The following is a 14180-nucleotide window of genomic DNA, read 5'->3' as shown; positions in this document are numbered from 1 at the left end:
CCTCTTCGACCCTCCATACACCCTTTCTTTCGCTCCCCTCCAACTTTCCATCTTCCCTCCAACATTCCCCTCTACCCTACTTCCCCTCCCCCTCTACCACTCCTCTCTCCCAGTACACTCCCTCAAAGGGAATATATTTCAATACAGCTTTATTAATTATGGAGGTGGGGTCTGCTTTTTGGGTTTGGTTTTCCCATTTTAGACTTAGACTATCCCATTTGAAATACCTACTCAACTTTTCCTCAGTTTTCTCATTGTTCTGCCTCTCTGGCTCTGTCGTATTATGCTTCCTTGAATTAGCAAATCACAAAACGAGAGCAAAAGCCTGATAAAAGTATCCTTCCCCTTCCAGAGGAGTGATAGATCTCCTCTTTCCTGGCCTTCCACAAAAGAGTTAAATATGGTTCTGTGACCTCATGTAGGGAATCCAGATGTGCACACAGCTTTGGGGCTGGTTGGTCCCCTCCCTTTGCCTTTTAAACAATCTTTTTTAATATATTTAAGTCATACTTGCCTCCTTTTAAATTCTAAATTTCTTAATTTTTAATTTTTATGTGCTGTTTTTATATTTCAGTATTTTATTGTACACCACACAGAATCCCTCAAGGAGATGGGTGGTTCAAAAATGGGATAGATAATATATGATAGATAGATAGATAGATAGATAGATAGATAGATAGATAGATAGATGGATGGATGGATGGATGGATGGATGGATGGATGGATGGATGGATGGATGGATGGATGGATGGATGGATGGATGGGCGGGCCGGCGGGAGGCAGGCAGGCAGGCAGGCAGGCAGGCAGGCAGGCACACAGACAGACAGTTTTGCAGAGGAATAAGATATAGTATATATCTAAATATATCATAACTTAAAGTAAGCTATACAATGATTCTGTAACATACAGATCATAGCTTTTAGCTATAGTTTGGATGTGGTACTGCAGAAGTAACAGCGCCACATCATCGTACAGTCTGATTTTTCTATGTCTTTCTGTGGCCGAATTGCCTGACCATGGGTTTTGTGGGACTTCAGTAATTTGGAAAAGCCTAATTTTATCTTACAAAGTAAACATGCCCATTCAGTTGCAATGGATATAAGTGTACTTCGACTTATATGTGAAATAAACACAGATCACTCTTAAATGAAGTGTAACAGACAAACTACTACAGCCACTGAGCAGGAGTTAAATAGTTTCAATGTGTAGTTAGTCAGATTCAGCCCAGTGATCTGGAAGGGAAATGTTCTGCCTCAGTCCCACGAGTCCCTCAGTACCAATTTACTAGCACTTCCTTTATGTGAAATCTATTCTGAGTTTATGCTATCCTTGAGCTTTTGAAATTACAGTTTAATAAAGCTTTGAGAGGTAGCAGCTTCCGTACTCTTAACATACAACCGTTCCATTCTTCAGAAGCATCTGTTATTTACTGAACAACCTAACTTATCTAAGGTTTAGCATTGTTTCAACTCTGATTTATGGTTTATTTTAAGCAAAGGGAGGAGGGAGAGATGGGGATGCTTTTGGTCTAGTTATGACTGTCATCCTTCCAGTTAAAAAGAGGTTTCTTCAAATATGATGCTGATGGAACAACTAACTCTGAATGTTATTTTTGACAAGCAATGAAATTAGAATATAAATGCTGCATAACATAGGAAGAATATGGATAGTAATTTTCTAAATTTCTATCAACAAATTATTGTGTGTTGGTTTGCCCTGGAGAAGCAAACATTCCACCTAGTGGATATTTGAGTACTTCTTTCTGAAAACAAATCAAATCATTTGAAATAAAAGTGTATGGATATGAGGAATGCTTGAAAGACACAAGTGCTATAAAGATTGGTCATAGTATTCTCAAAACATATATCCTCTCTCATACCATAATTTTGGAGTTTAAGATGCACCTTTCCTCCCCCCAAAAGAGGGTGAAAATCTGGGTGTGTCTTATATTTTGAATGTACCCCTGCCGGCCCCCACCCTTTGGACATTTTCAGCCTCTGTGTGTCACATTTTCAGTTGGTTTCAGGCTGCATCATGATCCCCGCAGCCTGGAACAGCTGATTGGGGGTATTCCACCCGCCAATCAGCTGCTCCTGCTGAATCAGACTGCTGAAGCTGACCAGGCCATTTGCTGTTTGCTGCAAGGACGCTAGCCAGATTAATACTGATGGATGCTGGTAGGCAGAGGCAGAAACTTTTTTTTCCTGTTTTTCTCCCCCAAAATTAGGGTGCATCTTATACTCTAAAAAATATGGAATATAGGTCACTATTTTGAAATTTTTAACATTCATTACATACAAATTTAGCAAAATATCATTAAAGAAATTAAATTTGAAAAGAGACCACACACTAAACTAAGAAAGAAAGAAAAAAGAGGGGGGAAATCTACTTTACAGTAAATTTTATAATTAGTTACAATCATTGGTTTACTACTAAATACATTACTATAATATAATCAGTGTAAAATATTAAAAAATCTGATCTCCATCCTTTCAAATACATTCTTTGGAAAGTCCAGTACACTCTAAATACATTTTAATGATTCAGCTTCAACCTTAATAGTATCTTTTGTTACTATTTTTACATTTTTAAGAGCATGAATCCATTGATAGGGAATTATTGGAGTTTCCAATTCTTTAGTCCATGCTTGAAACATTCCAGAAATCTGGATCTGAAATGTTGCAAAATGGAAGCTTATCACAATTGCTATTCTTGGCTGACTCGATCAGAAGAAGGCAATCTAGTGTCTTCCAGATGTTTTATAATACCCATCTCACAAATCATTGCAATTGGCTATGCTAGATGGTATCACTGGGAATTGAAGTTCAAAGCATCTGGAAGGTACTTTGTCCTTGCCCTGGCCTAGCAAATTCAACTCTACCCTTTTTCATTGAGGAAGCATCTTCAATGTGCCTGGAAGTTTTCGGTTAATTCTATGTTTTAAGAGGTCATTCTGAATATTTATTGAGCTAAAAAGACACACAAGGCACAAAGAAGGAAGTATCAGCAGGACAGAATTTACTAAGAAATAAAGTAATGAAAGAAAATAAGCTATAGATGAAGGGATTTATTTATTAAATTTATTTGCTGCCCATCTCCCCAAGGCGACCCTTTTATTATTTTTATTAATGAAGTTTAACACAGACAAAAATTACAAGAAATGACTATACAGCCATATATTCTAGCACTAAAAACTAAAATGATGGAAACTAGGATAACAAAAAAAAAAGATCCATATAAGATAAGATTAATTTAATCCTCAAATGTATAATTAATTATAGAAAGATTTTTTAAAAATATTGCTCCAACTTCTCATTTTCACCCTATAGAAATTTCAAATATTATAACAAACATAACTTGAATCCATTCCTTTACATTTTTTGGAGAAAGTATCATTCCATTCAGATAAAATTCTTCTCTTTGCTGATGAGGAGCCTCCTACTTTATAGATGAGGGGCTTCCTACTGAAAATAAAATGACCTTGGTTGTTGATAGACTTAGAGTATATGCCACTTCACAGTGCTTTTTACAGCCCTCTCTAAGTGGTTTACAGTGTCAGCATATTGCGCCCAACAATCTGGATCCTCATTTTACCCACCTCGGAAGGATGGAAGTCTGGGTCAACCTTGAACCTTGTGAGATTCAATCTGCCGATCTGATAACTGGATTAGTAATAATAATATCCCAGTGAGGCACTACCTTGGTATGGCTGTGGGGCTCTGATGAAAATGAGAATTATACCAGAAGTTCAAACATTCAGGACATCATGGGAATCAGACAAAGAGTGTCCCTCCCTTAAGCAATGTGTCGAGATGTAATTTACACAAACCCATACTGGATCAGTCATTCCCCAATGTTAGGTGCTGGAGTACCTGGACATCTGGTGACAAATTTTCTGACTACACAAAAAAAATTTCAAGACTTTGACTGAGCAAGCAGGGCCAGAAATACTGGAAGACAGGTGTTTACCATCACAAAGATTAAAAACAAAGAAATAGTGGTCTGTTTTTACAAAACAAGTCCACAAAAAAGAGCATATCTGAAAAAAATACACCAGTTCTGAAAAAAAACAGAATCAGAAATAGCAAAGAAGGAACAATGCACTTCTGGACACAGCTATGAGACAACCCAAAGAAATATAAGAATGCAGCTTGGATAAAGGAGGTGAATAAGAATAAAAAAAAGCTGAAATGAAATAAATTGCAATAATAGCAGAAATCTGGAGAAAAGGGTAAGGACTGATCAGTCCCACTAAAACTTAAGTTCATGATTTTTGGTCAAAATGCAAGACTGGTCTACACCTACTCATTGCCAAGCAGTTTAACAACATACTGCAAGGAGGCGAAATTGAAGATTAGTTGACATCCAGTAAAAATCAATCTGATAATGAAAGAGCCAGAAAAAGGGGCAACACCAGGCAATTACAGACCAATTACTTTGTACCAACAACTTTCAAATTGCTAACTGGTATAGCTAAAGATCAGCTCCTAATTGACAAGATGAGCTGAAAAAACTGCAGTAGAAAGACGATCAACTTAATGTAGGTTGGATTGATTACAAGAAGGCATTCGACTCCTTGCCACATGGTTGGATAATCAAATGCCTAGAAATAACAAGAGTCAGTAGAAACATTAAAAGATTTCTGCAAATATCAATGGCACACTGGAAGACACAATTGAAAATTTAAAAAATCAAGATGGCCTATAGAAATAACATCAAGAGTCTAGATCAGGGGTGTCAAACTTGTATCATCACGGCAGCGTCACATAACGTATCATGACTTTTTCCCCCTTTGCTAAACCAGGTATGGGCGTGACGATTGCTTATGATCAGGCTTGTGATCTAGATCAAGTCCTTTGGTGCAACTTAATCCTTCTTACTTTATTTAGACTAAACAGGAGGAGATCTGATTAGTATATGAAAGTCTTAACCTAAGATTTCAGTACTATAGAATACTCCATAGCAATGTAAAGTAGACAGACTCAGGGGATTTTTCAGTACATACAATAAGATCAACCCTTGTTTTTATATCCAGTTCTTTTTCAAGGTACAGTTCTTTACGATATTTGGATTTCTTTATTTATTTATTTTACCAATGCACCAAAAAATACTTGGCTTTTTGAAGATCTGGGAAATCAATGCCATTGTAAAAAATTGCTATTGTTTCTGGTATGGTAGTGCAAGCAGCTGAACTGATAACTCAGCTGTTTACTCAGTAAACTCATGGGATAGGTTATGAATGTTTAGTGTAAGATATACGGTGAAAAAAAATATGATCACTATCACAGACATTGTCTTAAAAAATCCTTCTTGATTGACAGCTAAATGCACAGCTCAGCTGAGCTTTGTCTGAAATCTTGGCTTACAATTACTGTATCATTTTGAGATACGGGCAGGGTGGATATTTCACAGAGGCCATGCAAATCTGCTTACGCTACTGCTTGCCTTGAGAATCTCTAATAAGAATTGATGTTGTGTGTCATTTGTCATTTAATCAACAGCATCACATCTTGATCTTCAAATGGACATCTGAGCTATTTTTTTCAGTGCCGAGAAAAAAAAAAAATATGCATTGCAGATCTGTGCAACTGCATTGTAAACTGAGAAGCTGGAAATACAGAGAATGAATGGCTCTGTAGTAAGCAACTTTTTTTGCAGACCTGAATCCCTATTTGCAGACCTGAATCCCTGTTGACAAACAGTCTAGTCCTTCTCATCATTTGCAACCTATGTTCTTCATGTGTTAAAAAAGTCTCTGGACCTGGGTCAGTGGTGGGTTCTGGATCGCAACGGGATCTGGCATCCTCCACATGAATGCGCATAGTGCATGCGCACACATGCACAGCACATGCATGTGTCTCACCTTCCAGCACCATCTCCGCAAGCCTCAGCAATGCTCCAACTGCTCAGAAGTGGAAGTTTGTGTTTATGTTATTGGTCCCCTTTAGGAAAAAATAAATAAATATCATTGTAATAGCTTCAGCTATCAACACTTGAAACCCCGAAAAAAGCACTTTGATCCTGAGCAATATATTTTAAGTTCACATTTTAATTAAAAGTAGCAAAATAACATGGATGGGAAGGTCTTGGTTACGAATATTGGAACAGTGAACCGTTTGGATAAATTGACATGGAGACATGGATTTAATGTAAATTCAAACACAGAATAAATGTAACTTCCTCTGGACTCAGTCAATGTTCTCAGTTTGGGACTTTGCACCACAATTCTTACTCAGGATACCATGCAAACAGGGCTTTATTTTGTATGGAAGAAACAGTGTGGAAGGAGTTGGAAGCAACCTATAAACTGACCAAGACACCATAAGTTTTATAATCCATATCCTAACCACAAATTCTTACATTAAACATCTATTTAATGAGCCGCGGTGGTACAGTGGTTAGAGTGCACTACTACAGGCTACTTCTGCTCATCACAGGCTGCCAGCAGTTTGGCAGATCGAATCTCACCAGGCTCAAGGTTGACTCAGCCTTCCATCCTTCTGAGGTGGGTAAAAAGTGGACCCAGGTTGTTGGGAGCAATATGCTGACTCTGTGAACCACTTAGAGAGGACTGTAAAGCACTATGAAGTGGTATATAAGTCTAAGTGCTAGTGCTAGTATTTATAACTAAGAAAATACTTGTTGCATATGATATTTCTCAATTATGCTCCTGACCGCTCTGATCAATACTTATTACAAATTTTCTTTACCTGGCAAGAAGTTTATAAATAGAATCACTACATACAAATGCTCTGTTAGGAATATATTAGCCATGTTGGCTATCACAAAAACATGAAATGGGCAATTAAATATTGATGGGAAATAATTTATGCTAGAGGTCACACCAGTAGTCAGAAATGAACAAACAGAAATACTAGAAAATGTTAAGGCAAAAAAATGCTGGTAATAAAAATAAATATTTTGAAAGTGGGTAAAAAGCTTTTGGCATCTAACAAACATTGTTGTTACTAATCCTGACTATAAATATAGTTTATTTTTAACCTTATATTTTTTGTTGAAAGGCTTTTTTTGCTTTAAAAAAAGGGGCCTAGTGTCTAAGAAAAAGAATGGATAGATTTTCTGTCTCATTCCCAATCATGGGTGCCAGTTAGCAGGGGAACTTCAATGTAATATTATTAGAACTTTTTTTTTACAGTCTTGAGTTATAATTAAAATTTGTTATGTATGGGCATAACTAAAATTCAATCATTTCACACTCTTCAGTCCAAGCCTCAGGATATTTTGGGGGTAAATAGATTGCTTGGAAACAGCTAGTGACTACAGCTAAAATTACATTTTACCAACTGAGCGGAATGGCTTTTTAATTACAGCACTGATGTCCACATGCTGTCACCACCATCTAATACTGAGATGGTATTGATTTGATTTTTAACTTTGATGCACCAAGCAGGAGAAAAATGCAGAGTAGGACTCCTTCCCCCACCCCCATTCTGCAATCCCATTTCCAAAGTAAATAAAGGAATGCTGATATTAAACTCTTGGAAGAACTTTTTTGTTCATATGCTGTATACTGTTTTTTAAAGGTACTGGGATAAATTGATTCAATTCCTATACTTAATAAGAGGCCCCAAAACAAAGCAGTAGGTGAAACTAATAGCTCCTTGAATAAACTGTATTAATCATTGAAGCTTTAATGTTGAGTCAGCCACTATGATAAACGCTCATTCAACATCTTCCAGTGGACATTGGCTTCTCAAATCACTTGGATATAGTAGCTTACCCAGTAAAGCTTACCCAGTAAAGCTGACCTGGAAATCAGTTCCACAGGTGAGCTAAAACAACTTTATTGAGAATAGCTATAATAACATAATCCTACAGAATCCTGATTATGTTGTAACTACACCCCGCCCTTCTTATATGTCAGTGAATTAAAGAGGTCCCTGTCTGAACCTCATCCATATATTTTCTGTTGGTTGTGGACTTAAGATATATTTCCTCTTTGATAATGGAGCTTGCATATCTCCATCAAGGCAATCTTCCTTAGTTTCTACTCATCACTAAGTTGATCGCTGGTCTTCTGGGGGAAGCATCATTAGAATTCTATCTTAGGTGTGAAATCATCTACATCTGAGCAAAAATTATTCTCCTACCAAAGTTGTAGTACAGTACATCTAAAATGATGCAAATTGGGGATAATGCAATAAGCAGGACAAAATTAACTATAGCTATGGCTGATCTCAAAAATTAAAAAATTATTTTTTCTTAAAAATAGCAATAGAACTTCATAGATATACTTCAAGTGCTTCACAGCTCTCTAAGCATTTTACAGAGTCAGCATATTGACCCCAACAATCTGGATCCTCATTTTACAAACCTTGGAAGGATAGAAGGCTGAGTCAACTTTGAGCCAGTGGGAATCAAACTGCCAAACTCCTGGCAGCCGGCAATCAGCAGACATCGCTTGGAATACTGCATTCTAATCACTGTGCTATACCAGCCTTAAATAAGGTTACTTGGATCTGAAGCAATAAGAAATCCAAGAATGTCAACTAGAGAAGGATGTTGAAAAAAATAATCCTAGAAGAAAGCACAATATAGATGGGTTGAGGAAATCTCAAAGAGCAGAACTTGAGGAAGATGTTTTTTTCAATATTCAATAACAGATTTTTAATAAATCTTTATTTAACCTGTTCAGTTAAAAAAAAACAAATATCTGTTTTTTTTTCTCTTCAGAATGACTGAAATGATATCCAAAATCCATAGAAATGCTTAGTTGTAAGGGAGAGTAGTTTTTTTCCCTAAATAATTTAAGTAAGATATTACGTAAGTAATATGTTTGTTTTAGAAAATATAATGTAAGAGTTAGTTCTCCAAAGTCTGTGAAAAACAATGTGACAGCAAATCAACCTCTGAAAAAGAGGGACAGATGGAAACTAGCCCTCCTCAACAAAAGAGGGAGACAGACGTGCCATTATATATGGCAGAAAAGAAATGCAAAAAATTAAAATAGTGTCTCCACATTCAGATCTTGCTTTTGAAACACAGCAGACACCAGAATTATTTCATTTTGGCTTCTTAACTTCCCTCAATAAAGATCTATCAGGTGTTTTTGATTCATTGGTGATTGTTTCTATGTCCTGATTGTTGAGTGAAACGTGTCACATAATGATGGAGGTAAGTAATATTAACATTTTGTCATGTTTAATCTTCCCCACTGGGGGATGGACTCCTCTGAATTCAGAATCATTGGAATGTGCACATTTATTAGGCCACCAAAAGTTTTACAAAATAGCCTCAGCTTTTGACCTACTTAGAAGATGCCAAGATGGTGAGAAGCAGAACAAATTATGGGAAATGTGAACAATATTCAAGCTCTGTCTGTTCCAGTTTATATTCCTAAAATCTATCTGCAGGTTCCAGGTGTATGTATTTCCATTAGAGGTAAGCAACCATTTTTAAAAAACAAAGTTTTTTAAATTTTTATTCTCTTATATATAGTTACATATATACATTCACATAGTTATTGTTCTTATTTATTTTTATCACTTTTACATATTTATTTTTCCATCATAAAAGTTAAAATATACATTCTGGGTTGTTTTGCTTAGCATCACATACACCTATTTTATATTATCACCCCCTTATTTTTCCTTTTCTTTTCACCCTCCCTCCCATCTCTACTTTATCCCTGCCTCCTCTTCTTTCCCTTTCCTTCTTCTCTTGCCTCTCCCCTTCTCCTCTCTTCCTCTCCCCCCCCCACTCTCTCTCCTTCTCTTTCTGTCCTTTCCCCCCTTCCTCTCCTTTCCTCTTTCTTCCTTCTCTCCCCTTTCCTCTCTTCTCCCCTCCTAGAGGTAAACAACAATTTTTGAAGGGCAGTAACAAATGACATTTGCTGGAAAAGGAAAAGGGAATGGAGGGAGGGAGGGAGGGAGGGAGAAAGGAAGGAAGGAAGAAAGGAAGAAAGGAAGAAAGGAAGGAAAGAAGTTTTTGTATATATATCTTCAAGTCACTATTGACTCCTAGATCACTTTTTTTCTACTTTTGAAAGTCTTTTGCTGTATTTATGGCTTAGGCACTGCTGCCCTGTTTACTTTCTGCTCTATATTTTTATGCTAGGCCATTCTCTGTAGTTTTGCTACTGCATAGCAGAGGAAATGCCCCTTCAACTCATTTTCCCCAGTATATTATGCTATCTATTTCTAGGCTGAGATTTTTTATTTTTAGGGAAAAAAATATGACTTATCCACACATTTTATTTGTTGGTTTGTTACATTTATATGCCGTCCCTCTTGCAGTTCGAGACAACTCTGAGCAGATGTATGTATGATATGTTACATTCAGGATGTAATAATATTTATCAGGGAGATGAAAAGGATCTGAAGCTCAAAATCTTTTTAGAAGCACTTCTCAGGTAGATAGGGAAAAAAGCTAACTGAAGAAAATAGTAATTGAAAACAAATTTGCTGGGTTTTGATCCAGGTGCTTTTTAATATCTTTGCCAAAGCAATTTGCCCTTGTGGTATTTCAAAGTGACGGGAAAGGAAAAATCTCAGAAACTCTTCGAGTAGAGGGCAACTGTTGTCTCAAGGGAAGAGGTGTTTCTTTGTTTGTGAAGCAGCTAAATGAACAGCAGGGTGTAGCCAATAAGGCACTAAAGTGATGCAGCTCAAATGGACATAAGAAGAAAAGCCTGTCTTTTAAAGCTCAGAAAGGAAAACTCACCTGGAGGTCAAACATACAATGGGAGGGAAGTTAGTAAAGGCTGGTGCCGTCTGTTTTTGACCCCCCAAAATAGTGATTTCACAATGGAGCAACAAGACAGTGCCGAGAAGTCGGAGCATGACATTTTACATCTAGCCATGTAAAAGGTGGGAGACATTTTAAAGCCCTTAAAGCATTTCTTACTTCATAGTCAGTACATGACTATGGCAAATAATTGAGCTTAGGATTTACACAGTGCTTTCGACTATTCAACACACTCTATTTTATAGTAATCTTTATAACAACCCAACAGATGTGTCCAGTAATAGCATGGGATGGGGAAAAGGGTGAGGCTAAAAGGGTGTATCTTATCAAAGTTGTATCTAAGTCAACTTTGGGCAGATGTAAGCTAGCAAATGGCAAAATGTGCCCCAAACTTATCTCCTGTTTATTTCTACTAATCTTTTACTACTACTAATCAAACACTATTTGTTTGTTTGTGTATTGGGGAAGGGAGACCCTAGAGAGCAATATTTAGAACAGAGTAGAGTAGAGTAGAGTAGAGTAGAGAAGAGTAGAGCAGAGCAGAGCAGAGCAGAGCAGAGCAGAGCAGAGCAGAGCAGAGCAGAGCAGAGCAGAACAGAACAGAACAGAACAGAATAGAATAGAATAGAATAGAATAGAATAGAATTATTTATTGGCCAAGTGTGATTGAACACACAAGGAATTTATCTTTGGTGCATAAACTCTCAGTGTACATATAAATGATAAATCATGTTCATATTCCAGGTTCCAATGTAAACTGTACTTCCTATCATCAGAGGCTATGAAAAGGTATTCTAAAAAACTAAGCATTTTAGCCCTTTGCTTCAAATCTGCCTATCTGACAGATAAAAAAACAAATAAATAAGGTATACTATGGTGATAGAAAGAACTTGAGAACCTAAAAGTATGATGCAAGAAAACCTCCCCAGGTTATATTTTTGTAAATGAGGATGTTACGACTGCCCGTGCCCATCATGGCAGCCACCATATGAATGTGCAAGCCTCTTCATGGCAGCCATCTTGTGACTCACACATACCCAAAGAGGTCTCAATATTGCTTCCTTCTGATAAAGGCCTGATTGAAGAAAGCATTTCCTATTCCATAGCTGTATTTCTAGAAATTACAGTGGATTTTATTAAAACCTTTCAAGTTCAAAGAAACAGGATCATTCATGTAGATTGCAACATAAACAATTTATTGAAGCCTATGCATAAGAATCTGGTCAACTGACAGTCAGCACTAAATTGGTGCTAGTTAAAGGTCAACAAATTCAGGGGGGCTGGACTTGTGGCAATGCAAAGACTCTAAACTGATGGCATGCTTTACTCCACCATCTAGCTCTCCTTGCTCATCTACAAAACATTTTGGTTCAATCTATATTCTGCAAATCAGTCTAGAATTCTTTATTCTACAAGGAATTAATTCAAACACAGTCTAAAAAGGCATTCATTCAGTGAAGGGGCATTTGCAGCTCAAGGAGGAGGAGCGTGATGATTTAAAATGTAATAGCACTTTTCTATATGACATTATTTTTAAAAAGTTCTCTGGTGTCTAATGAGATTTATTCAGTAGTACATGTATTTGGGACTCTACCCACTGCGCCGAGGTGGCACAGTGGGTAGAGTGTAGTACTGCAGGCCACTTCAGCTGACTCTTATATGCAGTTCAGCAATTCAAATCTCACCGGCTCAGGGTTGACTCAGCCTTCCATCCTTCCGAGGTGGATAAAATGAGGACCCAGATTCTGGGGGCGATATGCTGACTCTGTAAACCGCTTAGAGAGGGCTGAAAGCCCTATGAAGCAGTATATAAGTCTAACTGCTATTGCTATTGCTATTGCTATTGCTATTGCTAATTCAGGCAAAACCTTCTTACATCAATTCCTAAAACCAGTTTTATAGAGTGATAGGAAACTGGAAATAGACTTGTGAATATAATATATTTGGGAATTTTATTATTTTTTTAATTTATAACAAGGTGAAAATAAAAAAATAAAATAGAAACCTAAATGAAAATACATCTCCTTCAATAAGAATAAACAAGAACAACAATAAACAGGAGAAAAAACACACTTTACCATAAATAATATGGGGGAGGGAGAGGGGGAGAGACAGCTCACATTATTATTTCAAATAACAAATCACATTTTTACCAAAAATTCATATTGACAGGCTTATTACAATGCAGAAAGTCTGATCAATATTACAGAATATGTAGAAATTATAAATATTTATCTCAACCAGGATTTAAACTAGGGAAACTAATGTTTCCCCACTCTCAATAAATTCAAAATTCTTCATGCTTCTATATGTTCCATAATTTTTATAAAATAATTTAACTTCATAGTCACATCTTTAACTATTACTTACTTTTTCAATGTACTCTTTACAATCTGACAAAAACTAAACTAAAATCATGTCAATATAAAATAAGCCAAAATTTACAAATCTCTTTCCAGAGGTGGTATTCAGCAGTTCTAGAGAACCGGTAGTGGAAATTTTGAGTAATTCAGAGAACTGGTAAATACCACCTCTAACTGGTCCCACCCACATCTATTCTCTGCCTCCCAAGTCCCAGCTGATTGGGAGGAAATGGGGATTTTGCAATCACCTTCCCCTGGAGGGGGTAGGGAGTGGAGATTTTAGAGTATCCTTCCCCTGGAATGGGGTGGGAATGGAGATATTATAGTATTATTCCCCTGCCACACCCAACAAGCCACACCTACCAAGCCATGCCACACCCACCAAGCCATACCCACAGAATCAGTAATAAAAAAAATTGAATCCCACCACTGTCTCTTTCCCTTTCAACAGCCCTTCCTTAAAACATACAGACGTTATACTCAACTCTTGTAATACAATCCCTTAAATGTTCAAAAAAGAGAGTTTTGTGGCATTAATCCCATCTTCATATTGTGATTTTAATTTTTCAAAACTGTATCCCACTGATTTGTTAAAACATTTCAAGACCGTATCCATATTTAAGCAAGTTTGTCATCTCTCCTCAAGTGTTTCCCATATCTCTCCACTTGTCAATTGTAAATACAGATTTGTGTGGCTTCCAACTCTGTGTTACTGTTATAAACATTTCAAAACCTTTTTCTAGTGACATTAATAATGTACCAACTTCAGATGCAGCTTTGTTATAGGCTCAAATAATGAAGTCAAAATATGTCTTAATCGGATATATTATCATTTAACAAATTTAGGCAATTCTATTGTTTTTTAAAAAAATTACCTGATTAAGAATAAAGTTAAAGGTAAATGTTCCCATCACACATATGTGCTAGTTGTTCCTGACTAGGAGGTGGCGCTCATCTCTGTTTCAAAGCTGAAGAACCAGCACTTTCCGAAGACATCTCCGTGGTCATGTGGCCGGCATGACTGAACGCTGAAGGCATACGAACCGCTGTTACCATTCCACCAAAGGTGGTTCCTATTTTTCTACTTGCATTTTTACATGCTTTTGAACT

The sequence above is a fragment of the Thamnophis sirtalis genome, unplaced genomic scaffold (genome assembly GCF_051295495.1).
Source record: "Thamnophis sirtalis isolate CommonGarterSnake01/CBP01778 unplaced genomic scaffold, rThaSir2_p1.2 scaffold_6, whole genome shotgun sequence".
Classification (NCBI taxonomy): domain Eukaryota; kingdom Metazoa; phylum Chordata; class Lepidosauria; order Squamata; family Natricidae; genus Thamnophis; species Thamnophis sirtalis.
This window is presented reverse-complemented; position numbering follows the sequence as displayed.